This window comes from Parus major, chromosome 2 (genome assembly GCF_001522545.3).
Source record: "Parus major isolate Abel chromosome 2, Parus_major1.1, whole genome shotgun sequence".
NCBI lineage: Eukaryota > Metazoa > Chordata > Aves > Passeriformes > Paridae > Parus > Parus major.
This window is the reverse complement of record NC_031769.1, coordinates 78,906,029-78,933,888: the sequence shown is the minus strand read 5'-3', so window position 1 is coordinate 78,933,888 and position 27,860 is coordinate 78,906,029.

Sequence of the window (27,860 nt, the reverse complement as noted above, 5' to 3'; positions counted from 1 at the left end):
TTTGAGAAATGAGATTTATGCAGGAAATAAAACCCTAAAAAGTCCAAAACCCTCAAAAGATTCAAGAAAAGATTCAGTAATTGAATATTTGTATTTCTCTAAAAATGTGGCTTAGTCTTTCTGAATTATGAAGATTAAGCAGGAATGAATTTCAAATTTCATTTACCTTTTTTTTTTTGCTACCAATATTTGCTTTTAATTAATAGTTTCCTAACAAAATTTAAGCATAAGATACCCCAGTAAAAATAAAATCTGGGCCATTATACCTTGCTAAAACATCTGTTCTCTCTGTTCAGATGAGACAGCTTCATCTCAGTAATAGAATTGGCCAGCTCTGAATGATTATGTTTAGGACATAAACAACCCAGACAACTCCATGACAAGATTAATTTTTTTGACAGGTTTGATCAAACTTTCAACACAAATAGAAGGAATGTGAAAATCGCACAACTTGTTCTTTCTAAATCCTTTTCATTCAAGTCACTGGCATTTTGAAGAAGCAGATCTGGAGAAGCAAGAGATCTGAGATTTCAGAACTGTCCTTTAGAAAAACAAATAAGGAATTAACTCACTACAGTCACTGTATATAGTTCATATTACCGTATGCTCTCTGTTGATGCTTTAAGGATAACTCTACAGACCTCTGAAACTACAGAACCCTATTCATAACAATCTACAGAGCATCTCCTAATCTTTAAGATATTAATATCAATTAAGTTTAATATTATTTAACTATAATTGATAAGTGATATAAGTGATAATTTCTAATACATCATATTAGCAAGATCTGTCTTAGTGCAAAGAAGAAAATGTGTTATTTTTCTCTCCCATCAAACCTATTTCTCCCTCTGCCCAGACAGGAAACATGTCACACACATATATATATATATTTCTATAACCCCTGCAAAAAATTCCATTCAGGTCAAAAGAAACTTTTGGAAAGTAAGAAGGCATATAAAAAATTGTCTATTTTCTCTGCTGATGTAGAAACTTGTTTCTTAGCAGCAGTGAATAAAAGGAAAGAATGAGAGGGTAGTAAAGTGAACATGGCTAGGAATGAGAAAGGCCAAACAGAAAAGACCATATTTACTTCCCTGTTTTTTTTTTAATAAGAGGTATTCTCTCTGTGGTGGACTGTAATGCAGTTACACAATGCCTTGAAGGCTAGAAAGAAGCAGACCAACTCATACAATTCAGGCGTCAACAAGCACTAAATTGGACACAAAAAGGTTTAGAATACAAGGTGAGATGAGTGCTGTTTCACTTAGTGAGTCTGCTTTAAGTCCAAATGTATGTGTGCTTAGAATTCCCCCATCACAATCTGTAAAAAGTTGGAAACCCGAAGTTCACTACAAATGTAAGGCTGTAATCCACACCTGGTTATTATAAGTGCACTGAAAAAGAGATCAGAGAGAGTCATGAGGAAAACCCTCCTAACTAATGATATGAAAAGCTGCTGGTTATATGTTTATAGGATAACTCAGGTTGAAAAGAATCTCAGAAAGTTTCTGGTCCAAATTCCTGCTAAGGCAGGGTTGTCTGTGATACCAGACCAGAATGCTCACCATTTCTTCTATGCTTTTGAAGGTATTCAGCAGCAGAGGTTGCATACAGTCTCTGGGCAAACTGTTCCAGTCCTTGATTTTTTTTCATATATCAGGCTGGACCCTCTCTAGTTCCTGGCTTTGTCTGTAGTCTTGTGTTCTCCTATCATACACCACTGTAAAGTGCCTGACTCTCAGAAGAAGAAAATGTTACATTGCCAAAAAAAGATCTGTGATGCTTTCATGCCATATCTTGGCTAAAAGACAGAAAGACATTTTCTGTATGTTCATAGTCTACACTTGCTTTAAAATTGCCTTCTCAGGCCTGAGAAGCCATTATTCTCATGAACAAACAAAACTTCTGCACAAAAGCAATTCTTTTAAGAGGTATTTATATATTTTTTCTGCTCATCTCAGAAGAGGAATTGCAGGTTGCCAATGGCTAGAAAAGTAAAAAGCTAAGTTATTTTACTTCCTAAAATTCACTAACCTTAATAAGCAGTATCTTCAGTCTGTATTAATTTAAATTCTTTTGTTTGCAAAGGACTTGATTAGAGGGCACAGATAATGTTCTAAAGCTGTTCAAGTTGTTGATCTGCAATGACCTCAATTTTTTCTTGTTTTCCTCTGAGGTTACTCTGAAGTTTTCAAGAAATGTTATGACAAGCCAAAAGTGGCAGAGACTAAGCTAATTTTTTCATTTGGAAGGAGATGGACACCATTCATTGGGTCCAATTTTCTTGACCTTACCCAGTAGATCATACCCTGACCTAATTATTCTGTCTGGATTTCACTCTCTCATCCAATTTGAATCTTCTGAGCATTCAGAACTCCTACTACATTTCGCTTTGGCATATTTTCAGTACTACTATGAAAGTTTGATAATTAATTTGCAATTTTTATTACTAATAGTTCATAAAGGTGTTCTAAAATGTATTTTTCTTGTTGGTTGTATGAATTTCAAGCCATATGGTGCGATCAAAATATTGCTGAAATGAAGTTGTATCATATTTGCCATTTCTTCCATTCAGTAAACCTCTATTCTGGTGATGAAGGACATTGAGTCTAAGCAAATTTGTATCTGACAGTTGTCACACTCTTGTACTTAAGTATGTACACCCCAATTGCTTAATTTTTGCTACAACCTTTCAAGGATTGCAACAGGCTAAATAGCCTCATATTTTCATTTTTAATTTCCCCTGCTTAAAATACAAGTATTGTGCTACAGCCCCTACACCTCCAAGACCAGTACCATCATCCTGTAAATCCCAAAGTTAAACAGCATAAAAATTTCTTTGGTTGACTTTTAAACCAAAAATATATTAAATATTAGAAATTATATATTATATAAATATATATATATTATATTATAAATATATATAATATATATTTACCTTAGAATAAACCCTGAAATATGTTTGATTTATCTATCACCTTATCAATCTATTCTTTCCCTATTCTGTCACTGTTTCATATCAGTCACTACTGATACTTTTAAAGATTGGGTTGTGAATATCCTTCTTTAGCTAACATCAAAACAGAAAAAAAAAAGACATTACGCTTCTTAAGAAATAAGACATTGGCCCATGTAATTATAGGAAAAGAATCAATATCTCATTGCTATAATAAAAAGCTGTAACTCTGATTGATAGCTTCTGACATAGGTTCTTAAATTAGAAACAATTCCCTCCTGGTACAAAGTAATACCACATGAAGCTCTAAAGAATGAGCTTTTAGCTTACTACATTAATGAATTCAACACGTATATCAAATTTTAAACTGAGCAACATATACTGGTTTAAAGATGCATGGTAATAATACAGATGAATCAAAGATACGTTTAAAATATGCTAGCAATTTTTCAGTTTTTCTAGTAAGATGTAATTTCTCCTGCTCATTTTTTTTGTTATTATGTTGTTTTGTTCCATTTTGCTATTTTTTTTTCCAAATGGAATGCAGGGACCTGGTAGTTTAATGAACTTCAAAAATATCAGAATAAAATGTCCCTTTAATGAGCTCTGAAATAAAACTAAAATTGGATCCTCATCCCTGGGAAGTGTGAATTAAGTAGAAATTGAAATATTATTAACTAGGACAAAAGGATAGTACACGTACAATCTTCATGTGAGTTAATACTGAAAAAATGGAAAATGCAATACAGACTAAGATTTTCTAAAACAAAGTAGAAGACTTTGCAAATGGCCTTACTTAGACATGACTGAACTCACATTCTTTCTCACTATTATATTAACAATTAATCAATCTATTAAAAATAATCCTCCCTCTACGGCTTGTATTAATACAGAAGAATAATGTTCAGTGTGAAAATAGCTATCAAAATTGTACATAAACCTAATTTTATCACTTTCCACCTAATTCTATGCTTCAGCTATGTAAATAAAAATAAAAATATAAAATATGAAGGAAAATGACATAGTTAATAAGTTAATAATAATCTACAGGAAACAAAGCAAGTGGGTTTTTTCCTGTGAATTGTGCTTAAAAGGATATCTGCTTCAGAATACAATCATTAAAAGAATAAGGGGTAAAAGCAATGTTTTGATGATACCAGAGTTTTCATGTCTTAGTCTTATCAAGATGTCTTTCAGCAGCTGCTTCAGTAGATGAATACATTGTAAATTAATTTTCAACCTTTTGAAAAAGGGCAGTAGCAGAGAAAAAAAGAGAAGAAAAACATTCTATTTTGAAACAACTTCTACAAATACTTCAGACTGATGTTGTACAACAATAAGGGTGTGGCAAAATTTAGATTCTCTGGAGCCAAGCACCTCCACAGCTTTCCTAGCTGGTGCAAAAATGAGTAGTTGCCAAGATAATATAAATTCCATAGAGATTTCTTATATGACTTCCTTCTCTTTTTCATCATAGAAAAAATGTCATCTAGGCCACAGAAAGAATATAAAACACAGTGTTTCTTTATCTTAGAGTAGATCCTGTTATATAAGGATATGTGACTTCTTGAAAAAGTTTGTAAAATAAACACACTTTCAACTTATAAGAGAATGCAGGTTCATTTTTCTTAGTGGAAGATCACACATCCAATCCACCCTCTTACATATGGCAATTTTTATTCCTTTTATTTTTCTAGTCAAGACCTAATTTACTGGGCCCTGGAGCTATAGATGCCTCTGAAGCCCTCTCTATTTTGTTGGATAGGCTGTGAACAAAGAATTCTTTTGTATGTGATGCTCTAATATAATTTGAACTAAAATAGCTTCAAGACTCAGCAAGCAAGCAAACTAAATACCTGTCTGAAAAGAAAACCAAGTCTATAATTCTAACATAAACAATTGCAGAGTTGAATAAATAGACATCTGAGCAGTTATCAGAGCACTTCCAATAATGCATTTTTAATACTTCTAGAAATGAGTGCAGAAAGGAAACAACATAGTCCCTCAGGCTATAAAGAGCTTCAAGTGGCTTTTTATCTTACATCCTGTTAGATTATTAAAAGTTTGTAATTATAACTATATTAATATTTCAAGGCTCCTTTACCTTACAAAACCATCAAACAAGTAGAAATGTAAGAAAAACACATGGTAATCATAAAGAAGACTGAAAATGTTAAATTCCATTATGACCTTCTGATTATACCTTTTTGTATCCTCTTTTAAATGGGTCATAATTATGATCGTATGGTTCTATTTGTAGAATAAGTAAAGAAGACAAAATGTAAAATCTGTTACTGCAGATTTAGTTACTGCAGATTTAGTGCAAGCATTAGCAATATATAGGTGGCATTTAAAAAATATCAGCCTTGCTTGACTGGTTTTATGTTTGTGAAATAATTTTGGAAGTATCAATAGAAGTATCAGTTGATATGACATACTGCTTTTAATTCTGTTTAAGAACATAAAAAATTGGTAACAAGATGAATGACAATTAAAACTTTATATAAAACCTCATATTCTTCATGCGATATCAATAATTTTGAATCCTTGTGCACATCAAGCCATCATTGTCACTCCTCAAAGTTTCTTGTAGTAGTAGTGATTGCTGTAATACACAGCATACTATGCAGACAAGTAATTCTTCATTGTCACTAATGTCTTAAAACTCTTCTAGAATGAGACAAATTAATAGGAATCCAGTGCCAGCTAAATTTAGAGTCTCTTGATGGCTCAGAGGACAGGAAAACTGGAAAAGATTAGTCCTGTCTCTGTGAATAGAAAGAAAATCTGATGTTAACTCTCAAGTGCTGGAACTGAATTCCCTTAATTCAGAACAAGCTTAGGTTCTGTTTCACCATATCAAAATTCAAAGTCAGGCTTAGGTTAGTTCTGAACCCAAAGAGTAAGAAATTTCATATGTGAAGGGGCAGAGTTTTTCAGTGGTTGTGGTTTTATTTACAAATCCAAAAAAATGGTAATATTTTGGAAAAGATGAGTACATTACATGCTAGGTTATTCAGAAAAATGTACCATGATGGTCTTAGTGACCAAGCATGAGAAAAACTGATGGTATTTAATTGTCTAAAAGCTTTGCTGTGCTTTTTGAAAACCTGCTTCAGCTGTGAGTCTTCAGCACTCTGGAAACAAAGTACTGCTTGATTCATATTGCACTTTGTCACAGAATTAAAAATACAACAAATGTGTGTTTAAAAGCATATGCTGTTCACACTGACTTCTTTCTATGAAAAAAACACTTGCATACCTAAGGAGTTAAGCACCAAAGATATGAGCTATCTTGTTTTTTATCCCATGCCTCTTTTACTCTGAGAGTTAGCTGAGTGTGCTGTCTAGAAGCTGACATGCAGTGTGCTATATGTAGTAATCAGATTCAATACTTTTGCTGCAGCTTCCGGAGATGGATTTCTCCTGCTGATTTTTGATGAACACCATGTTAATGGGAAACTAGATAAAGTATTGGATTGTATGTAGCTGGTAATCTTTTTCTGGAAAAAAATAAATGATTTACACTTCTTTAAAGAATGTTTTAAAATACAAATGGGGATCTAAGTCTGTTTACTAACTTCTGTGGAGAAAATAAAAAATTCTAAAGAAAATATCTTACTGCACAATAAAAGTGAAATACAAATAAATGCAAAATAAATGTGAAAACCAAACATTTTAGAATCTCACAAGAACTTATGTTTAACTCAAAGTCCACCTCATGTCACCCTGAAAACTAAAGCCTTCTGATAATGTTTTCATAGTTTTAACTTTTTTCCCATGAAAGTCCTATAAACATAAGTTGTTTATCACATTCCTTCTAAGAAACATCTTTTGATGGATGTTTCTCATGACCAGTGTGCTTGGGAAGGTGGTAACTTAATTATCCAATCCCTGGTCATTGTTGAGAATCTATAAATACTGGAGTCAGAGAATAAAGGTTTAGTGTTATGTAAAGGAGTAAAAGAGAATTCTATTCACTTTTAAATATTTGAAAGATGTGAGAAATACAGTGTAAGGTATGGCTAGATTGACATTTCTTTTTCCTTAAATGAAAACTTAGGATATTGAAAATAACAGTCATAACCCAAGGCAAATCATCAACCCTTTTATTAGTATCACTAAACACTAAGAGAACCTAGAATCTCTGGTAACACTGAATTTTGATTGTTACAGTTCTTGGCTATCCAAACCTCATCCTGGTTTCCGGAGAATTTGAGGCTTGCAATAAGAATCAGTCTTTATAAAAATTTTAATTTTACTACACTTTTACCCTGCTGATGTATCAAAGGAAATATATGGAAAATATTGATATTTACTTTTAATGCATGTTAGAAAATAAGTTTTTAATTAAAGGTGCATAGAAATCATGACTTTTTTTTTAATATTTCTTGACTAATTTTTCTTTTATTATACAAAAAAACAACATAAGTCTAACTGCATGACTAAAAATATGTTTAGAAATAAAGGAAATTAAAGATAAAACAGCAAATTACTTCACAAAGTGTTTTCCAGAATTAATGAGGTTAAGAAGAAAATTTTGTAATGCATAATCCTTTGTGTAAACTCTGAGTTAAAGAAGGAGAAACAAGGTGGCCCTATTTTCTTCTGACTGAGTGAATTTACACCAATAACCTATTTTTAATGGTAGTATTGCTGCTGCGACGACAGTGTAAGGATACAGGCAAGACAAAGTTTACAAGTGGCAGTTAACAGCTCTTCTGTTACTTCCACTGCCAAAAATAGAAAAAAACCCAGAAAACGTTTCAGGCAAACAAATCCTTCGTCAGATCAATGAACAGAGGGAAAAATCTGAAAGCAAATTTGGAAGAACCAATGGGAATCTAATTAGATATGTATTAGTTATACTGTTTCTGAAAGTCTATGCAGCTGCTACCTAAGAAATAGAAAAATATTTGGGATGGGGGCAGTGACTTCTGATTCTCAAAAAGATCAATTTCTAAGAGCTGACAAAGTACCAATCTCCTAAAGGAAGGAGAGAGACAAGTAGTTTATGGTCTTAGTGGTCTCTAGTTTTAGACTGTGAATCTTAGTACTTAAGGAAGAAGTTTGTACAGCAGGAGGCTGCCAAATATATGGCCCTAATTATTGATATTTTTTCATTACTTGTTGGTGCTGCTTTTAAACCCTGGACTATTTTCCCTTTCTGCAGTGTAAGAATTAACTATAGGACATTCCATGTTAGGTGTTTATAATTCAGATGGTTCTTGAGTCTTAATTCAAAGAACTTTCAGAAAAAGGCATTGACAACAGTATTTTTCATAAACCTTTAAAAAAACCCAAAAGAAATGAAAAAAACCCCAAATATTCAGACAAAAAACCCAAAAACAAACAAATAGGAAGAAGGAGTAGAAGCATGTCCAAAAATTACTTGTACGATAAAGCCCAGGAAATGAGATTAAGTATCCAGCCCTTGGAATGGAGGTTGGTCAGCAGTGGGATTCTGCAGGATACTGTGCTAGTAAATTTAATCCCAGACAGCCATGAAAAAATTAAGCGGTGAAATACAAAAATCTGCTAATACACCAAGTTACTCAGAACATGAAAAGTAAGGGTTGCTTGTAAAATTGCAGGAGGGAAATTGAGAGGCAATAGAATGTCATCTGAATCTCAGTGTGAACGAACGGTGAAAGGACACCACATGAGGAAGGTGGTATGAAAGTGGAACTGGGAAATTGAAGTGCTGGGCTTATGCTGATGACTCACTGAATAGCCATATGCCTCTCTCCCAAGGCAGAGGCATATCATGAGTGAAGTTTTAGAACTGAGAGCCCTGGAAAATGACCTTGAAGAGTCTGTCTCCAAGGAGATTCCTAGACTCTACCAGAATTGCCATGCTGAGGAGTCAATGGGGTGATTACTCTACAATGCATATCTTTATCAGTAATTCTATGGCTTCAGTCAAGCGTATTATTTGCTCAGTTTCTCAAGCTACTGTGAAAGTAGTCAACACACCAGATGAAGTAGATCAGGTAACTTATTTTGCTCCCAAAGTGCCAAATAATATCACATGAAGTAGGGAGAAAATAATAAAGAACAAAAGCAAATAAGAAAATGTTATTGAAAGTTACTAAGGATATAAAGTTCCCATGGGATAAAAACATAGAAATTCTTGAGATTGCCAGTATCTCTTTTCATATTTACAGCCAGTGTGTTGGGGCTGACGCTGGCTAGCAGCTGAGTAAGTCAGTTGTTGGCTTACTTCCTACACAGTGGGAGGGGAAAGAGAATCAGAAGAGCAAAACCAAGAAAATTTGAGGATCAAGATAAAAATACTTTAAAAGGTAAAACTCACATGGAAGCAAAGCAAAATAATTCTTCCCATTGCAGGTCCCTTTCTCCCAGTTGTTATGGCGGTTCATGATATCATGGACATCCTGAGAGTATGGACTATGCCTCCGGTAAGTTTGGGTCATCTGTCCCAGCCACATTTCCTCCCAGTTTTTTGCACATCCCCACCCACTCATGAAGGGGACAGATGGGGAAAAAGCTAAAGCCTTGTTGCTGTATAAATATTGCTCAGCAACAGGCAAAACACTGTTGTGTTTTCAACACTGGTTTAGTTACAAATCCAAAACAGAGAATGATACAGGCTATGAATGAATGAAATCAACTTTGTCCCAAGCAGACCCAGTAAAGTTAGTAAAAACAGTCAATACAAAACCATGAATAGTAAGCAGCAGCCTATTCTTAAAATATAATTTTACTAAAGATAATATAAAGCAAACAAGATTAACCAGGTAAGGTTTCTCCCCTAAGAATTTAAAAAAAAATATAATTGAGTGAGAAAAGTACCATTGAATAAACGGCTATGTGTTGCAGTTTGGAAGGTAACAAAGTGGCCTAAGAATGAAATTCTTGTCTATTTCTTTTTTGGTTCTGCACACTGTGACAGTTTTGAATGGTTGTTGCCACAGAGAAGAAAGAAGTAAACTGTTCCCCTGTCTCTTCTCTATATAAAGAAAATATAGAAAATATCATGGCTATTTAATTGCAGGATGAAATGGGACTTCTCTAGACGTAAAGAATGGTGGAATGACTATCACTGGACATTTTTAAGAAACCTTGATAAGCATGTGTTAAAAAAGAAATGGGTATGAATATGTTTGTCCTAGGTCATTTGCTCTTTTCTCTACCTTCTTAATTTCACTTTTGTTATTGTTCATGATTTTACAACTGATGCTTTACATGACTGTTTTTCCCTATAGTTCAGATAAAAGAACTGTCATTCAAGAGGTAAAAATCAACACACACACACATGCAAAAAACTTTCCAGTATCTTTTAAGTACCTACTTATAAAATAACTTATGCAAGCACAAAGCTGCATAAGTTTGACACATGTTCATACACTGTATTTCATGCCATTTGCTTTCAGGCTTTCATTCCTCCATTTCATGTTCCATGTTACTTCAAATAACTGTCATTTCCCTTTAATGCTTTATTTCCAAGGTCTATCATATGTTTAATTTATCCATTGAGAGGATAACAGGTGTGATTTGTCAATTACAGAAATAATGTAAACACGCTTTCTTGACTTTCAAATGCATGTTAGATTTGCAAGGGACAGGAAAAGGTGAAAAGAACACAAACCGTAATTCTTGCAATGACAGCTCATTAACAAGGTGTTCAATAAATCGATATGAATACAATTGTGAGTAATTAAGGTCTGGAACCTTGTTTCCCTAGTCTGTTTTCTAGTGCTGTGCTGACAGACATGAAGTTGAGCATAGCAATGACATGGCTACGTAAATTGGTCAATTCTATGAAAGTTCATAAGGAATTTTACATCAAAACAGAAACTGCTAAAATAGTGACATTATCTGTAATGATGTATTGTATGTATATATGTATATATGGTATATTTTTTAGGTACAAGGTTAAAAATCTTAGATGGAATTACTGAGTAGTAGTAATTGATTATTACTTAGCACCCTTCTAATTTCTCTTCTGTGTTAAAATCCTCTTCTAACACATGCTCTTGGCATATGTTTTCTTTTTGCTGCCAGGTTCAGTCAGCTATCTGAGAAGCAAAGGCAAAACAGAATACAGAGCAGCAGAGAGGAGGAAACAATTGCCATTCTTCCAGATTTTTGAGCACACCAGAGGGATAGCAGATATTATGGCACAGCAGGGGCACAGGAGGATGCAGAAAAACCACTCAGGGCTCTGTGAGGCTGCTTGAAAAGTATCCAATAATGGTTTCAGCACTCTGAGGGTACATTCTTTGGAATCGACTGGTACAAGTGCCATTAACGCTTTGGAGACCTCTTTCCTGACAGAGCTCCATGGGAGTTATATCCATGTTCAGGTGGATAGCTCTGGGGAATGCCTGATCCTGGGGACCTCTGTGTTAGATCTGCTTAGCTTGAGGCACTGAGCCACTCAGTGGAGGAGCTGAAGGAAGAGTTTTACAGGTTGTGTGTCATCAGGAAAAGTGAAAAGGAGGTTGAGAGAGTCTTCACTGAAAATTGTCAGAGACAGCAGCATAAGCCATATAAAGCAGCAAAGGAGAAACAGTCTGAGGTCAGGGGTCAAGCAAGAAGTGGAGGGTCACTCTCAAGATGGAGAAAGATGTAAGTTTATGAGTTCTGGCTCCTACTTCACTTGCAAATCTGCAGGTTCAGAAGACTTCTTAAAGTAGATGGGGGAAGCCACAGAATCATGGGTCAAAATGCTCATGTGTTACTTTAACTGCCAATATATTTCCTCGAATAGCAATTACGTGGGGTACAAGAGATCTAGGAGATTTCTTAAATGTACAGGAGACTTTTTTAATGTAAGTAGTCAGTTGACCCAATTCAAGTGCTTTTTCAGGCCAGTTATTTATTCCCAAGGAAGTAAAAACTGGTTTAAGATATTAAAGTTAAGCACAACCTTGGCTGCAGTGACTGTGAGACTATGAAGTTTAAAATCCTGAGAGAAGTAAGCAACATATATATCTGAATTTCAGCCTTGGACTTGAAAGAACAAATGTTCACTTCTTCGTGGACCTGCTTGGCAAGATTCCCTAGGAATCTTGCCTGGAGTTCAAAGAGCCCGAGAAAGCTGCAAGAGACTCCTCTGGGGAGGCTTCAGGAACAGCTTACTTAAAGGGTCCATTCCAACACACAGAAAGTTGAGCAATCACAGCAGAAGGTCAGTGTGGATGAACATGAACGTTCTGTCTAATACAAAAAAGAAATACACAGAAAGTGGAAGGAGTCTGCTTAAAAGGAAAAAAAGGTATTGCCTCTGTGTGTAGTAATTTAGCTGAAAAAGTCAAAGGTCAGCTGGAGTTGAATACAGTGATAGAGGTGACAGAAAACAAAGGATTTTGTAAATATAATGACAGTTTAAAGAAAGGCTAGGAAATGGGTCTGCTGTTCAGTGGAGCAGAGGACTTAGCAACTAGGGATGTGGAATACATTTTCTTTGAGTCTGCTTTCACTGGTAATATTTACTAGTGAAATATTTATCTTATTTACTCAGGCATCCCAGGTCCCTGATCCCACCAGCAGAGTCTATAAAATTGAAACTCTACTCAGAGTAGAGGGAGAGTCTGGAATCACTTAAGCTGGTTAGAAATTCAACAGCTCTTGGAGCCAGATGGAAAACCTCCTCCGGTGCTGATGGAGATGGCTGATGGCACTTCAGGAGTGCTCTCTGTTATCTCCTAATGGTGATGACAGCTAGTTCTTAATGACTGGAAAAAGGCAAGTGTCATACCCATCTTAAAGATGGGCCAGAAGGGATATTCAGTTAGTAAGCTGATCAGCCTCACATCAGTCCCATGAAAGATTTTGGACCAAGTTCTCTTAGAAGCCATTCCCAAATATGAGAAGGACAAGAGAGTGACAAGCAACAGCAAGAAAAAGTGCAAGCCATGCTTAAATAATCTTATGGTTTTTTATAAGATGCCTAGTGTGACTCACAAAAGGATGGTAGTGAATATTTTTTATTTTGACTTTATTTAACACAGCTTCTAACATCATCTCCCATAGTTTCCTTGTCACCACATTGGTAAAACATGGACCGACTCTTAAGATGGGTGTAAAATCAGCTGGACTGCAATTCTCAAAGACTTGTGATCATTGCCTAGTCCATCTGAAGGTCAGTAACTAGTGGCTATCAGGGATCAATACTGGAACCAACACTATTTAATGTCTCCGTTAAAGCTTGAAGGATGGGACAGTGCACTCTCAGTGAATTTGTGAATGATGTCAAATGTGGGAAGTGATCAGTATGTCAGAGGGCATAAGCACCTGGGCACACTGGAAAAATGGCCTGATAGATATGTCATTAAGTTCAGTGAAAGAAAATACTGTCTTACATCTAGAGTGGGATAATCCTATGCAACAGTACAAGGCGGGAGCTGACTAGCAAGGAACTCTGAAGAAAAGGATCCTTGCTGGATCATGTTGGTCATGAGTCAGCAGTGAATCCTTACAGCAAAAAGACCAGCTGCATCCTGTACTGTATTAGTAAGAGTATAGCCAGAAGTTTCAAAGAAATGTTCCTTCCAACTTACTCAGCACATATCAAATTATATTTGGAGTTCTGCGTCCAGTTTTGGGCTCACCAGTACAAGGAAGATACTGACATCATAAAGCAAATCCAGTGGGGCCCACCAAGATTGCTAGGGCCTTGGGGTACACAATGCACTAGGACAGACTAAGATGATAATGTTAGTTAAGTTGGGAGAAGAGAAGGCTAAGGAGAGAGCTTATTGCTGTCCAAAGTAATTTGTGAGGATACAGAAAAAACTAAGCCAGAGTCTTCTCAGAGAGTAACAAGTTAGGGTGATGGAGGAGCAAGCTGGAACACAGAAAATTCTGATTAGACAGACGGATTATTTTTTTTCCACAAGGTGAGATAAAATGAAATAATGGGTTGTCCAGAAACTGTCCTTGGAATTGTTCAAGACTTGACTAGACACAGCCCTGAGCAACTTGATCTAATGAGACTTACTTTGAGCAGTGAGTTGAATAAGATGCCCTCTGGGGCTCATTTCCAATCCAGAAAATTGTATGATTCTAAAACTCTACAGTCCTATTAAAAGTAGATGCAACCAAGAAAAACTCTTCAGTTGATTTTTGTAGAGGATGAAGTAGTATGCGCAAGATGAGAAGGGGACAACTTAGGAGAAATAGGCAGGTATGTTGGTACCAGTAGTTAGCTAATGGTCCTCCTATATTTTGCAGTTCCTACATATGCACGTGATGGAAACAATTTAAGGTACTTGGTGCTGCAAGAAAATGTTTAGGCCACAGGCTGTTTTTTTTTCCAAAGGGCAGTACAAAGCAGGATGATCTGGATCGTTGCAGATGACTGGGAGGTGATAATAGTGTATTTCTTAAATGTAACTTCATTGCAGAAAGAGCTTTGAGGTAAAATTAGGTATGGTAAATACCTGTCAGTTATCACAACTCTAAATTTTCATCTGTTTATGCTTAAATGCTATCCTGACTTGGCTTTCAGCTTCAAGCAATTTTTGCTGCTTCATTCTTTTTGCTCACTTACTTTTTTTTCTCATGCATTTGAGTTTTAAAGAAGAAAAAAATTGGGATTTTCAGTCTCCTGTTTCAATTATCTGGAGTCAGAACTTTTTTCCTTAATAAGCAATAACATCTTTTCCTTAACTTCCATGCAGAAAGTTCATTTGAGAACCTCAAAATCAAGCCCTAACTTTCCAAAATTTAAAATATTAAACTTTGTCAGTGATTTAAAGGAGAAGCTCTTCCTCTGTTTCCTCTGTGACCATTGAATGCATTTGCAGAAGTGATTAAGTAATTAAGAAAAATCTGAACTGCTGTAAAAGTCATCATTAATAAAAAGGAAACTTATTCCTTATTCCTGAGATTTTTTAGTTGAATAATTAATGGAATATGAATGAAGCTGAACACCTGACTAGAACTTTTAGTGCTAAAAATTTGATGTAACTTACTTGCATGTAGGAGCCCAAGTAGACAATTTCTGTCATTTAGTAATAGAAAATTATGACTTTTCTACGAATAAGCTTTCTACATAATGAAGGTTTTTTTCTCATTTGCATTCTTCCTTTGAAGATCTTTGTCTTAGTTTTATTTCGACTTTTCTTCCCTTCTCATATACTCTGGTTATCTAGAAACAGAATAAAAATAGATTTTTTTATGGAATAAAAATTAATTCTGCAGGGTGTTTACAAACACAGAGCAAATCTGAGCAGCTTGCTACAAGTTGGCAAATGAAATCTGAGTGCCAGCCAATAAAATTTTCAAACATGTTCACAGCTTGAGTCAAATTCCTCAGATTGTTCTGATAACACTGCCAGCTGTTTTTCTCTTGCATTTTAGGCCTGCTACTTTGTGGTGCCTTCTACTGAGTGATTACAGGTTACCAGAAGGCTTTCTTTTTTTGTTGTTATGTAAAGTTTTTGCTCTGGAAAACTGTACTACTAAAAATCTAAAATTACTCATGCTATCATTAGAGGCTATTTTGCCCTTCTGAAAGATGGAAACAGTCTGTTAGACTTAAACGGCCTCTGCCAGCTTCTCACCAAGCCATTCTTCCCTTGACCTAGGACTTAATAGGAAGGAATAAAAAGGGAAGAGATTCTAGAGTTATTGTGGAGAGCAAGAGTTTTTTTCAGACTGGTAGTTCAGCTTCCCTGTTGCTTCTAATCACCGTACTGTCACTGGATTTGACTGTTCTAATTGACTTAATCAATGTGATGCAAGCACTCTTCCCTGGTTCTGTTCACTTCCACTCTCTTGACTTCCCCTCACCATCGTGTATATGATCACTCCAAGGATTGTTTTAGACTGCTGTTTTGTTCCAACTGGACAGGTTTCTACTAGTTAAATCTGGTTAGGGAAAGTCACTATTTCATTATATTCCCTTCTTCTTAACATACATTTACATTGCTAATATGTACTCTGTACTGAATTTGTTCTACAAATTTTATAGGCTTATGTGCCTTTTTTAGATTTTGTACCAACTTGTCTTATGTTGCCACTAGGTTAAAAAACAAGTATTTTACTCAGTTTTGATTTACACATAACTTATTTAAAAATATGATGTAACAATTGTATATAATAGCATTAGATATCTGGAAGTATATTTATATATATATACACAATAGATTTACTAATCCTACATCACCCTTTATAATCCTCCTCTAGGTTTATAAATCCTACTTGCTATATTTAATTACTATGATTAATTTACAAATCATCTGAATAAATCCTAAATTAAAATGAGTAGATTTTTAAATCCTTTTTTTTTGCATTTGAAGTATGGAACCAGCAGATGACTTGCAAATGAGGTCTTCAAAGCTTGACAGTTACAACTAATCTATTCTTATTCATCTTCTTTCTCTACCTTCCCAACTTTCCCTGTAAATCCTCGTCATCTGCTTCTTTCATGAAATTAAGTTTAATTTTAACAGGACAAATTGTGTAAAGCTTCATGTGCTTCAATTGGCCTTGCTGTAATCACACCAGCTTCAAGCCCTCCCAACCTGAGCTGTACTGGAGAATGTGGATCGAAGCAGAGACCAGAGAGAGCATGCAGGATGTGTAAGGAAGTGGTGATGGAAATTCTGTTGAAAGCATTTTCCCCTGAAAAGAAACACCTGCATCGTGCTCCATCATGATGTTTGATTATTCTATGACATTCCAGATTTCTTTCTAATGGTGCCCAAGGGTGTAATTCTCCCAAAACTTAACAGCTTCTGTACCAGCAATTCTGGTTTTATGGACAGTTAAGACTCACATAATTTATAAACTCAAAACGAAGAGTGTCCTATTTCTGCCATACATCACACAGTAGCTGAGAAATAGGGAAGATGTTCATGTCTCTGAAAGCTTCAAATGTATTATCCAAATTACTTTCCTGTGTCATTCAGGTCCACATACATGTATAATATTGCCCACACATACAATCCCCCAGTATCCAACTAGAGACCTGGACAGCTCCAAACTGAATGAAAGAAACAACTTTTTCTGAAAATTGGATTTATTTATCTACAAATGTATTAAGCAGCAGACTCCTTTGTTATTTTTGCAGTCAAGGTTGTGTTTAATTCTTTCAGCCTGCCATGTGGGAAGTGGGGAACATTTAGTAATTCATTGGTTGTATCAAGCCCTCCCTCCAGCCAATACAGCCACCATATTTTGCTAAAAAATTTCTCCCCAGAAGAAAGGTAGTCCATTACTCTTTCTCTACAAGTGCATAGTTATTAGGCACTTTAAATTTTATTATGCCTTTATTCCACTCAAAATTCAACAAGCCCATTCCATGCCCAAACCTCACATTCATTTTTTGTGACCAGCTCCATGTAATATCACTGTCTGACTGCAGGGAGCAAGGTGAAATTACACTTTTTCTTTTTTCAAGTCCTATAGCCTGTCCTCCACAGACCCCTTTGTAATCCTCTGCAGGGTTTTCTTGCCTTTATTCCTGATTTCTGAGAAGAAGGAAGAAGAAGGAGCTCAAAGAGACAGGGTAGTCGCTAGCAGGCTGGAGAAGAAGTGATTAGTAGGTTAAGTATTTTCCTAACAGAAACGAGAGACTTTGAGAAATGTGAAAGTTCGACTTTTCAGCTTGTTTTTGAGGGAGGGGTAATTTTCAATTCAGGAGTGCCTGTATTTACACTTCTGTGTTAATTCATATGTAGAAGGTGCCGCAGGAAAGCTTGTGGAATACTTTCCCTTGAAGAACCTCCTTTATCTGAAGTCCATTGCTTATTCAAAACAAATTAATTTTTAAATGTTTGTCAGGAATCATTTGACTAAAAACTGTTACAGAAAATTTAGCTGGCTACAGAAAGGTAAGTCAAAATACCAATCTTGAAAATTAAATATATGAAAAAATTATTTCACTTCAAATAGCAGGTGTCTTGTTTATATAGTTTCCTGGGTAGGTCCATAATTCCTAAACTCTAAATAATGAGCAGTAGAAATTTTAATTTTCAGACTGAGAAATCAGTTAAAGCAAATGGAGATCTCTAAATTGGTACTGCAAGTATTGTCTAACACTTGGGGAAAAGGAATTATTGAAGGATGCTCCATTCTCTCTTCCCCTCTACATTAAGATTTAGTCACTTCTGTTTCAGCAACAAGCTGCTGGTGTAAATAATGCACAAAATTTTAATTAGATTTTTGGACAGGTGATGACCTAAGCCATTCTGATACCTGGAAATTTAAACTAACTGTTGCTAGCTATACTTTTAAAAGCAAAGATGTTCATATTTCTTCACATATGCGTAAAGACATGTCACATGTAATATTTTATATTAATATTAGTATACATATTTTGCATGTATGCATGTGTGTTTGTGTGTATATTTACACAATAATACAGAAACATTATGGTAGGAGTATAGCTTGTGCTATGCTTTATACACTGAAATTTAATTCTTCACAGATGTTAGAGGGAAGTTGTTACCCCTTCATTGGTAATACTGGCTAGTGTTAACAGCTCATTGGGGTCATTGTATTTTCTCTGTGTCTTTGTTTCTTTAATGCAAATAAAGACAGGAATAGCTAAACAAATTTTTATCCCAAACTGTACCTCTCTGTGTTGCCCCTTGCCTTTTCCAATCAGTTTCTAATCTCCTATATGACTTCTTAATTATACAGCTACTCATTTGTATCCCCTTTTACACCTCCTATTCCTCTTCTTGCTAAGCTATCTTCAAACACACTTGTGACGTGGGCTTTCTTTGTAAGTCTGTCTCTTTCCAGCATATACGTAGGGATGGAAAGAAATTTTAGCAGGTAGCCAGCTTCTCTGCAAAGGAGGTGGCAACACCATGTCCAAAAATGTGAATAAGAAATTAAATCAGTGCTACAAACCTAAGATTAAATCCATTCAAATGTTTTTTTAACAATGGAAGAAGCAGCTAAAAGAGAAGCCAGGAATTATATAATATTGCCTGGAGTTTCAGGAAAGATGTATTTGACATAAAGAAAGTTTATCAGGCCAAAAGGAGGGTAATAGGTTCAAAGAAAAGAATACTTTTTTTCTCTTTTTTGCATAAAACAGGGAGGAAATAATTTTATAGTTCAATTTTCCTGACAAATCCAAAGAACAACTTAAGAGAATGTTTGGATAGAAATCTAATGTACAAATACCTAAGTATTCAATAGTAAATTAATTATATGAAACAGATTATTTGACACTGATGGTTGTCTCAACATCTTGGTTATAGATAAGGAAGAATATTAGTATTACAGTATAAGAACAGTTCCAGACTAACAGCAAGAATTCTCCCATCTTTTTTTTTCTTTTTTTTTCCTATAGATTTCTATAATTTTGTTTAACAGATTTCCAAGTAGAAAATTCTAAAAACCCAGTTCTGACCTGACAAAAAGATGACACCTTCATCATTGTGTCTGAAATTTTGTGTCTCTTGTTTACCAGATTTTTGAATGCCATTATATTTAAAAGTGAAAAGCTAATTGAATGATGAAAAGCTAAAGTCTTTTGAATCCAGTGAATTATCCTATTTATAGCATTGGCCTATGCCAAAATCATCCCAACCTAAGGAAAAAAAAATCCTTCATCCACCAGAGCCACCAAAGTCACAGTAATTAGTCCAGCTCAATTTTATAATGAAACTGCTGTTACTATAACCACAAATTACAGTTTATTACATCCCTGTCCTTGTTACTGACCATAATTGTTAGAATTCTTTCAACTCAGTCTGTAATACTAATCATGAGGCAGGAGAGCCTAATTCCTCATTTTCTAGTGATTTTGCACCTGCTTTGACAGAGGACAGGAATACACCACTCTAAGAGAAAAGATATTACATAAAAACCCAATCCGTTACAGGAAAAAAAGTACCTCTGAAAGATAGAAAAGGATTTTTACAATACAATTGGAATTCTAGCCATCTTTCTCCATGTTCTGCCTGTTAATATCATTCTTTTATATAAACTCATGATTTAAATATTCTAAGCACTGTAAAAATATATCAACCATCCCAGACTTTCTTTTATTTCTGATTTGCTAGTGAAACAGAAGTAAGCTCAACATTAGGGATTATAAAAATAATATTTGAAAACATTCCAAGGAAATTAAAGACATTAATTAGCATGTACAATTTATAGACAGAAGGTCAAAAATTCATTGTAAAGATGTGCAAACAAAGAGAAGCTATTAAGTAAACACGAAAGCCCTGGATTCACCCTCCTGTCTGTGGTTTTGGCTGCTGAAGCTCAGGGTCAGCTCAGAGGTAATGCAGCTGAGGCCTACCCCCTTTCTGATCAACTCACTGGGGAGAGCTTTTCTAGACCTATTTAACTTCCCACACACTCCTGACTTGTCCTCAGAGAGGGACCTGGTATATGGAGCTAGAACCACCTATGCCCTCCACCCTTCCCTCACCATTCCCATGGAACACACCAACATGCTCCTGTTTCAGTGTAGAACCATTTCCTGACATGTGCTTGGAGAAAAATACTGCAGTTTGAAGGGGAGAGAGGTTAAAGCTAAAAGTAAACAAAGGTTATGTCTTAATATCAATGAGTGGTGTGTATGAAGGAACTTCCCTCTTTTGTACCCACCACATGAAACGTGCTTCCCTCAATTAAACATATATGCTCCTAAGAGTGTCAGACATTAGCTTCCTCATAATTAATAAACTGCTTAGTATCTATATACAGGAAAAAATTCAGATCTTTGTATAAAATATTCACTTGCAGATGCCATTCTACTGTCCTGGGATGATTGATCAGAAAGGTGAAGGAAACTAGACTGAGATCCATGCACCTGAAGAGAGGCTTAACACAACCAGAAACAAAGCACTGAAGTCTTCCCTGAAACTTGGAATGAGGCCATGGTGCTCCCGAGACATTTGGTTTCTCCCACACTCTTTTTAACAATCACTTTCAGAATACTTGTACAAAGACAGGGAAAGTGCACTGAACCATATGGACTCCACATTTCCTCAGCTATTTTCAGCTCAAGTAGTCCCTTTATCTGCTTAGTCCTTTTGTATATCATTAATCTCAAGTCATCACTAAATTAGATTCCACCCGGCTCACTTCTAGAGCAGTCTAACCACTATTATGTTGCCTACTCTGGATATGCTCTGTAAACCCTTTGGCATTTTGTATTCTCCACCTTGACTGCTGGCTTACTTTCCATATGTACTGGTGTCAGTGGAGCAAAAGAAAGGTGTGTAAAGTGGCAAACTGAGATGGTAGTTTCTTATTGCTTTCCTTAGAAACCAAAATATTCTACTTGTTTTATCAAGCAGCAGGGAACACTAGGCATATATTCAGATGGAAAACCCTTAACAGCAAAGCAAAGGTGTCACACCATATTTTTAGCAATTTACATACACTGAAGTGAAAGCTGCCATTTCATCATGACATGAAACACTAACTGTCTTTATGAATCCTTTTGTCACAGTCAAGAGTTTGCATTGCTTCAGAATATTATTTAATGCATTTGAATATAAACTACTTGGTAATAAATCACAATTGTTAAAAGTCTCATAAGTATTTGCAATTATCTTACAAATCAAGCAGATCTTCAGACTACACTGCTGCTTAGCTTACAAAATTGAGTACCACATAAAATGATAGCACTTTAGTGTTTCATTCAACTGTGAATCCATCGGACACAATTGTAGTGTATATTTATGTTCTCATATAAAAATAAAATGAAGAATCCATTCAGGGCTTTTATGCCCCAGTCACAAACGAATAAAAGAGAAATAGAAGTAACTAGAAAATGAACACTAAATTCAGCTCTTTTTCTCAGGAAGGCAAATAGTTTCCTAAACAATAGAAATGTATAGATGAACAAGAATTATCATTCTCACATCCACAGTTATGCTGGACATCATGTACCAGTCTTCCTATCTGGGCAGTTAAAAAATCCTAGATCTAGCCAAGAAATCAGGGTTGGAATTACTTGAGAAGTATATAACAATAAAATTTGGGAAAGACTACATTTGCTTCCATTCTTACTGCTGAGCTGGCAGCAAGACATGACTGAGGCCCTAAGCATGAGTTTTTCTTATTGTAAATAGAAATGTTCCTGGGTCATTTCCTGATTATCCTCATGTACATATCCTCATGTACATATCATCATGTACGTATCCAGAGATGGCCCTTTCTTATGACTGCCATAGAAAGCATTTCAAATTTTTGAAACCTGAAAGCTCAGCTTTTACTTTACCTGCCTGCAGCATTTCAGTGCTCAAATTTACTGAGAGAGAGGTTTAATTTGAATCATGACTAAAACTGCAGTAGTGGGTGTCAAAACTGTGGAACAGTTTATACTCAGGCTGCAGCTTACTCTAAAATAGGAGACATATTCTGATGGGCTGGTATTATGCCTTGTACCACATGGGAATAACACAGCTGGAACCTTTCCTCTCACTTCTGTCAGTAGATAGCAATTCTAGGCATATCCAGCACCAAGAATTGAGATAGGGAATTCATGAGTGGAAGAAACACAAGTTCAGTTACAAATTTTGAAGTCTGGAACTAAGACAAAAATTTTAAAATAGGCCAGGGACAGTTCTTGGGCTCTGGAGTCAAGAGGGAAGTCCACACTGGTGCACTTCCTGGGAAACTTCAGACAAAATGTGAACTGGAAAGAGTTCTCAGTTCATACCATGCCATGAACTGGGTATTGACATAGATGATGCTAGCTGGCACAGGCCAAAACTGTGACAAGGAATGTGCTAGAAATGAAACAGTGAAGGTTATTTCATGCATTTTTTTCACTTTTCCCCTGTTATTTTCTGGTATAAATACAGGTGGAGGAGTAGGAGAGGGATTTTGAAAGATCTAGCATTGTCCCAACTTAGAAGAATGGAAACAAGGACTTCTTATCAGGGTAGAGTCACAGCATGTCCATTATTTCAAAGAGTAAAGCAGGACTGTGTTGCACTAGTGGTTATTAATGCCTTCTAGTTCTCCTGATGCTCTCATGCAACTGCAGATCAATTAGCTGGTTCTTTTCCTTAAGTAAAAGAATAGAAGTCTACACATCATATTTTCTACAAGAATGCTCTAAGTAAATCGTATTCTGGTTGTCATGTTCTGGAGATATTTTCTGGTAATCTTTTGGGTAATTTGACATTTGTGTAGATAATCCAAGGTCTATTTGGCCAGAGACCAATCACAAATGAGAAGTTAAACCAAATGTTTTAGAAAAGGGAAAGTTGAAAGGGAAAACTGGTACTGTTTTCTGATTCAGGAAGTGCACCTTTTTACCTTTTTACCCTTTTGCACTTCATTATTCATTTATACTTAAATGAATGAATTATGAGTTTACAGCCATGTCCTCCTGAGATGCTTCACTACCCATTCCTTTTTCTTATGTTTGCACCAATTCAAGAGGGGCTTGAAAAACTCCATATTTTGGACTTGCATTTTAACGCTTTTAACATCTAAATTGTTTTTTGATCCCAATAACCACAGAAAATTTTACTCTTTGCTAATGTTCTCAGCTGGTGATGCTCCTTGTGTACTTACCCAAGTCTTTTTGAGCTGCCATTCTCTAATTCCTTCTATTTCATCAATAAAACAGAGAATTTTTTTGATTTGTCACAAGAAAACTCCAGTGAAAAGAACCCAAAAAAAGGTTCATTCCTCTTCCTCCTTCTACTGGCAAGGATGTGGATAAAACAGAAATCTATACACTGGTCTGAACTGTGTCATTCCACTATGTTAATAAATACAATGTATGGAAAAGTAATTGTACCCTTCTATTCCATTTGTAGCAAAACATTTCTAAGAAATAATTTAGACATAAATCAACATGATTCTAAAATTCTAAAGTAAGCCTATTAAAAACTTTCTAATGAGCTTAAAAAATCCTTATCAGCCAACCTACTTGCTAAGAAATTAATTTCTTAGATTGTGTACTTTGGTAAATTACCTATGGATTCCTCAGAAAAGCTCTGTTTATTCTTCTGATTTACTGCACTAGAATTCTTAACAGAAGGGAAACAAACACCCAGGAAACAGAGAACTTACGAAAAGCTTCAGTTTTTTCAGACAGGAAAGATGCCAGACAGCTAGTTCAGTTTAGAGTCCTGTTAGGTAAGAGATCTAGATGTTCACTGGAGCTTTTGCTTTATACAGCTAACACTGTTAGAGAAATAAACCTAAGACTATCTTAATAATGTCACATAGATTTTTTTCATTTGCAATTGGTTTTGCTTCCATTTGAACATTAATTATTTCAGGGAAAATGTTGCTTCAAGAATAAGGTAGAACGGTTCAATTATTTAATTGAATTGCTGATACAGGAGCAGGGACCAGCAGATATCATATTTTTTTCTTTCATAAAACTATTGCTTAATCTTGAAAAAAATCTGTGTTTTAGTGTTCAAACTGTGAATAAATTTTGATTGCCAAATACATTCAATTTGAATCTCAGTTTGAAGCTCAGATCTCTTTGTTTTTCCTTGGATTTTCTGTGAGTACAGGAGAAAAAGTAGCTGTGTGGAGAGAGGAAAGAAGCAGCTTTTCAATTTACTTTGGGAGTTTAGCTATATCCTATTTTCAGGGACCCATCAAGACATTTCAATCATTATCTTGGATAATGCCTTATTATCACTAAAACTGATGTAATTTTTAAAATTAATCCTATTAAAGCCTATGAAGGTTATGAGTACTTGTAAACCTTGTTTTCATTGGAATTTAGAAAATTAGTTTTCAGAATTTAGCAATATCTGCATAATGAAACTTCCACATTTTATTAATTGGACAAAAAGTATCACTGAATTTTAGATACCACTGACATTTAGGCCATTTAGAGCTGTAACCATGGAAAAAAAGAGAAACTCACAGGGTTGATCTGTACTGTCAACATAGCCCCAAAATTTTTTTCTTAACATAACATGTATTGCAGAATCAAGGAAGGATTGATCAAAGTGACCTCTGGAGGTCACATGGTTCAATTCCCTTGCTCAAGGAGGGCTACCCAGAGCTCACTGCCCAGCACTTTTTAGTGTCTCCAAGGACGGTGATGTCACAATCTCTCTGGTCAATCTGAACCAGTGAAAAAGTATGTCCTGGAGTTTTGAGGGAACCTCTCGTGTTCCAGTTTGTGTCCATTACCTCTGGTCCTCTCACTGGATACAACTAGAAAGAACTTGGAAGATACAACTTCTTTGTATCTTCTTTCAGATACTTATACATAATATGAGATCACCCAAAGCCTTTTGTTCTCCAGTCTGAATAGTTCCAGTTCTCCCAGCCTTTCCATGCAGAAGGCTGAAATCCCTTCATCATCTCTGTGGCCATTCACTGATCTCTCCCCAGTGACTCCTTATCTCTTTTGTACTGGGGAACCCAGAACTGACCATATTGTTTTTCAAATATACTTCATAGAAATCATAGGAAAAATTAATTTGGAAAGAATCATTCAAGTTTATAATGCAGGATACATCATCAAAGATATATTCAAATACATATATAAAGGATATATCTTCAAAGATAGATTAGTTTCCTCAGGACAATCTCATTTCAAAAACCTCTGAGGATAAAGATTTCAAAACTTCCAGAGTCCACCTGTCAAAGTCCTTGACCACTGCATTTGTTTGTTAAGATATTTTCCTCATATCTATCTATCTAGAATTTCTTTGTTGCAGCCTGTGAATATGGCTCATCTTTTCATTGTGCATCTCAGATTAATTTGCATAACCCAACCTCAGTGCAATGGAGGGCTGCAATTACATCCCCCATCTTTTCTCATCCCTATTAAATAAACAAAATTCCCTCAATTTCTTTATGTCTATATGATCTAACAATTTCAGTAATACTTCATTGGGCTGTTACTAAATATTTTATTTAGTTCTGTCTGTCAACTGTGTTGGCTTATGTCTATTGAATTTAGTTTGGATAAATTGTATCAGTGCTTTCATTGGAGGTTTTTCAGCAACTTGAGAAATGTCCGTCTCCAATCAAGTTAAAAATCAGCAGGCTGACAACTGGTCTGAACTCAAAATTTAACCTTGAAATTAAACCTTAGGAGCAGTGCGAATGTTCAGCTCACACTGTCTGGCTACAACCCATTGCTGTGCAAAGCTAAAAATTTGCTGCAGGCTTGGTATGACCAGCTATGAGGATTGTCCATTGAGATTCCAGCTGTGAAGGGAAAAAAAAAAAAAGTAAGATCACTCCCACTACATTATTAAAAAAAAACAACAAAAAAATCAACAACAGGTGCAAACTGTCCAGCTAAGAATTATAAATTCACAAGGGTTATCTACTGAACATTTTTTCAGCTACAGTTTAATAAATGTCTGATATCAGAGGATACTATTGTAAGTGTAGGTGATAACACCACCTAAGACTTTACTTGATAAGAAACCATTTGCAGTGGGCTACAACTTGGCTAAATTCAAGGGTTTGGAGTTAATTGTCTATTTTTTGTGCTTCCATCTGTCTTTCATGTATTTGCTTTAATTTAATTGGTGAGATTTCTGCAGTTAAGGAAACCAGGAGCATATGCCATTCTATAAGCATCATTTCTGAGAAGAAAAGTACCTTATCCTCAGCTGTTGTGTTATCACACTGAATGCTGGACTTAGATCTTATGGTCCTCCCTGTAATGTTAGGATTTCCCTATCAAGTTGTAGGACTACTGCAAGACTGTTTCTTCACATTTAAATGAATTCTAGTGTAATCAATTAAATTTTTCTGCAACCCGTCTTCAATGGGAAGGTGCTCTGTGCCTTTCTAACTAAAATTGATGACAAATTTAAATAAAACTTCTTGGCCTCCACTGAAGAAAGTTAATATTTATTAAAAAAGACATTTCTTAGGAAGAAATTACTGAATAAGTGATTCTGTCTTTTGATCTGTTTTGAGTTTTGTAAACACAGGATAAACCTTTCCTTTTGTTAGAAAAAAAATGTATACTTCCTGCAAGGTCTGGGTTCCAAGACTTAAATCTTTCCATGGGTGTTTGCTCAGCAGTTGTAGCTATCCTTTCTGAATGATTCACTGTATTTAAGACATTTTGCAGGGCTACAGCACAGTCACAAACTTCTATCAGCTGATTATTTTTCTCTGATAAAGTAAATATTCATTTATGTTGATTTATCAAGGGAGATGAAATTAAATCCTTGATAAAGAACACTGGAACTTCTACCTTATTTTTAAAGAAAGATATAACATTCACCCCAGATATAGGAGTGATGAATGGACAGACTGCTAAAAGGTAGTCTTGAAGAAAAATTTCAGATGCTTTATGATGATAATAGAATTCTACTTAAAGATAAGAATTAGGCATGCTTTTGTAATAAACTCAAAATGCCATGCCAACTACTACAACTGGTTTTCGTGTCTCACATGGCCTAGTCAAAACTTCATTACACCATGATATTTTCTTCCTTAACCCAGACAAACCTAAACCCACAAAATAAAATAAATCTATTCATACTTTAAAGATGTAAATTTGTGACCGTTTCCTGTTAAGAACAACGCCCAAAATTAAATTGTATCTTGTATTTCCTGGACAGAATCTAGGGGATAGTTTGAGACACCTTTGTAGTATACTTCCTCCAGGTTCCACAACATGTAATGTTTCTGTAAACTGAACTAATAAAATCTGGGGGTTTGACAAGGTTTTTTTACCTATCTGAGAAGTCTTTCCATTATTCCTCCAAAGGTAATAGCCTTGAAAAAAGGGGATGTTACCTAGTTAAATGGACATGAAATTATACAGTTGTATGGTCTGAAAGAAGAAATAAATAGACTGATCGTCTGTTAAGGTCTAAATAAGTATGTGAACCTGTTTGTCTTAACATTATTCACAGCAGTAGTACCAGAAAAAAAAAAAAAAAAAAATTAATCTTATCTTAAATTATGAAAGCACAATCAGGTGAAAATCTACTATATACAATGAAAGAAAAATTATTCCTTAGCAACAAAACAATTA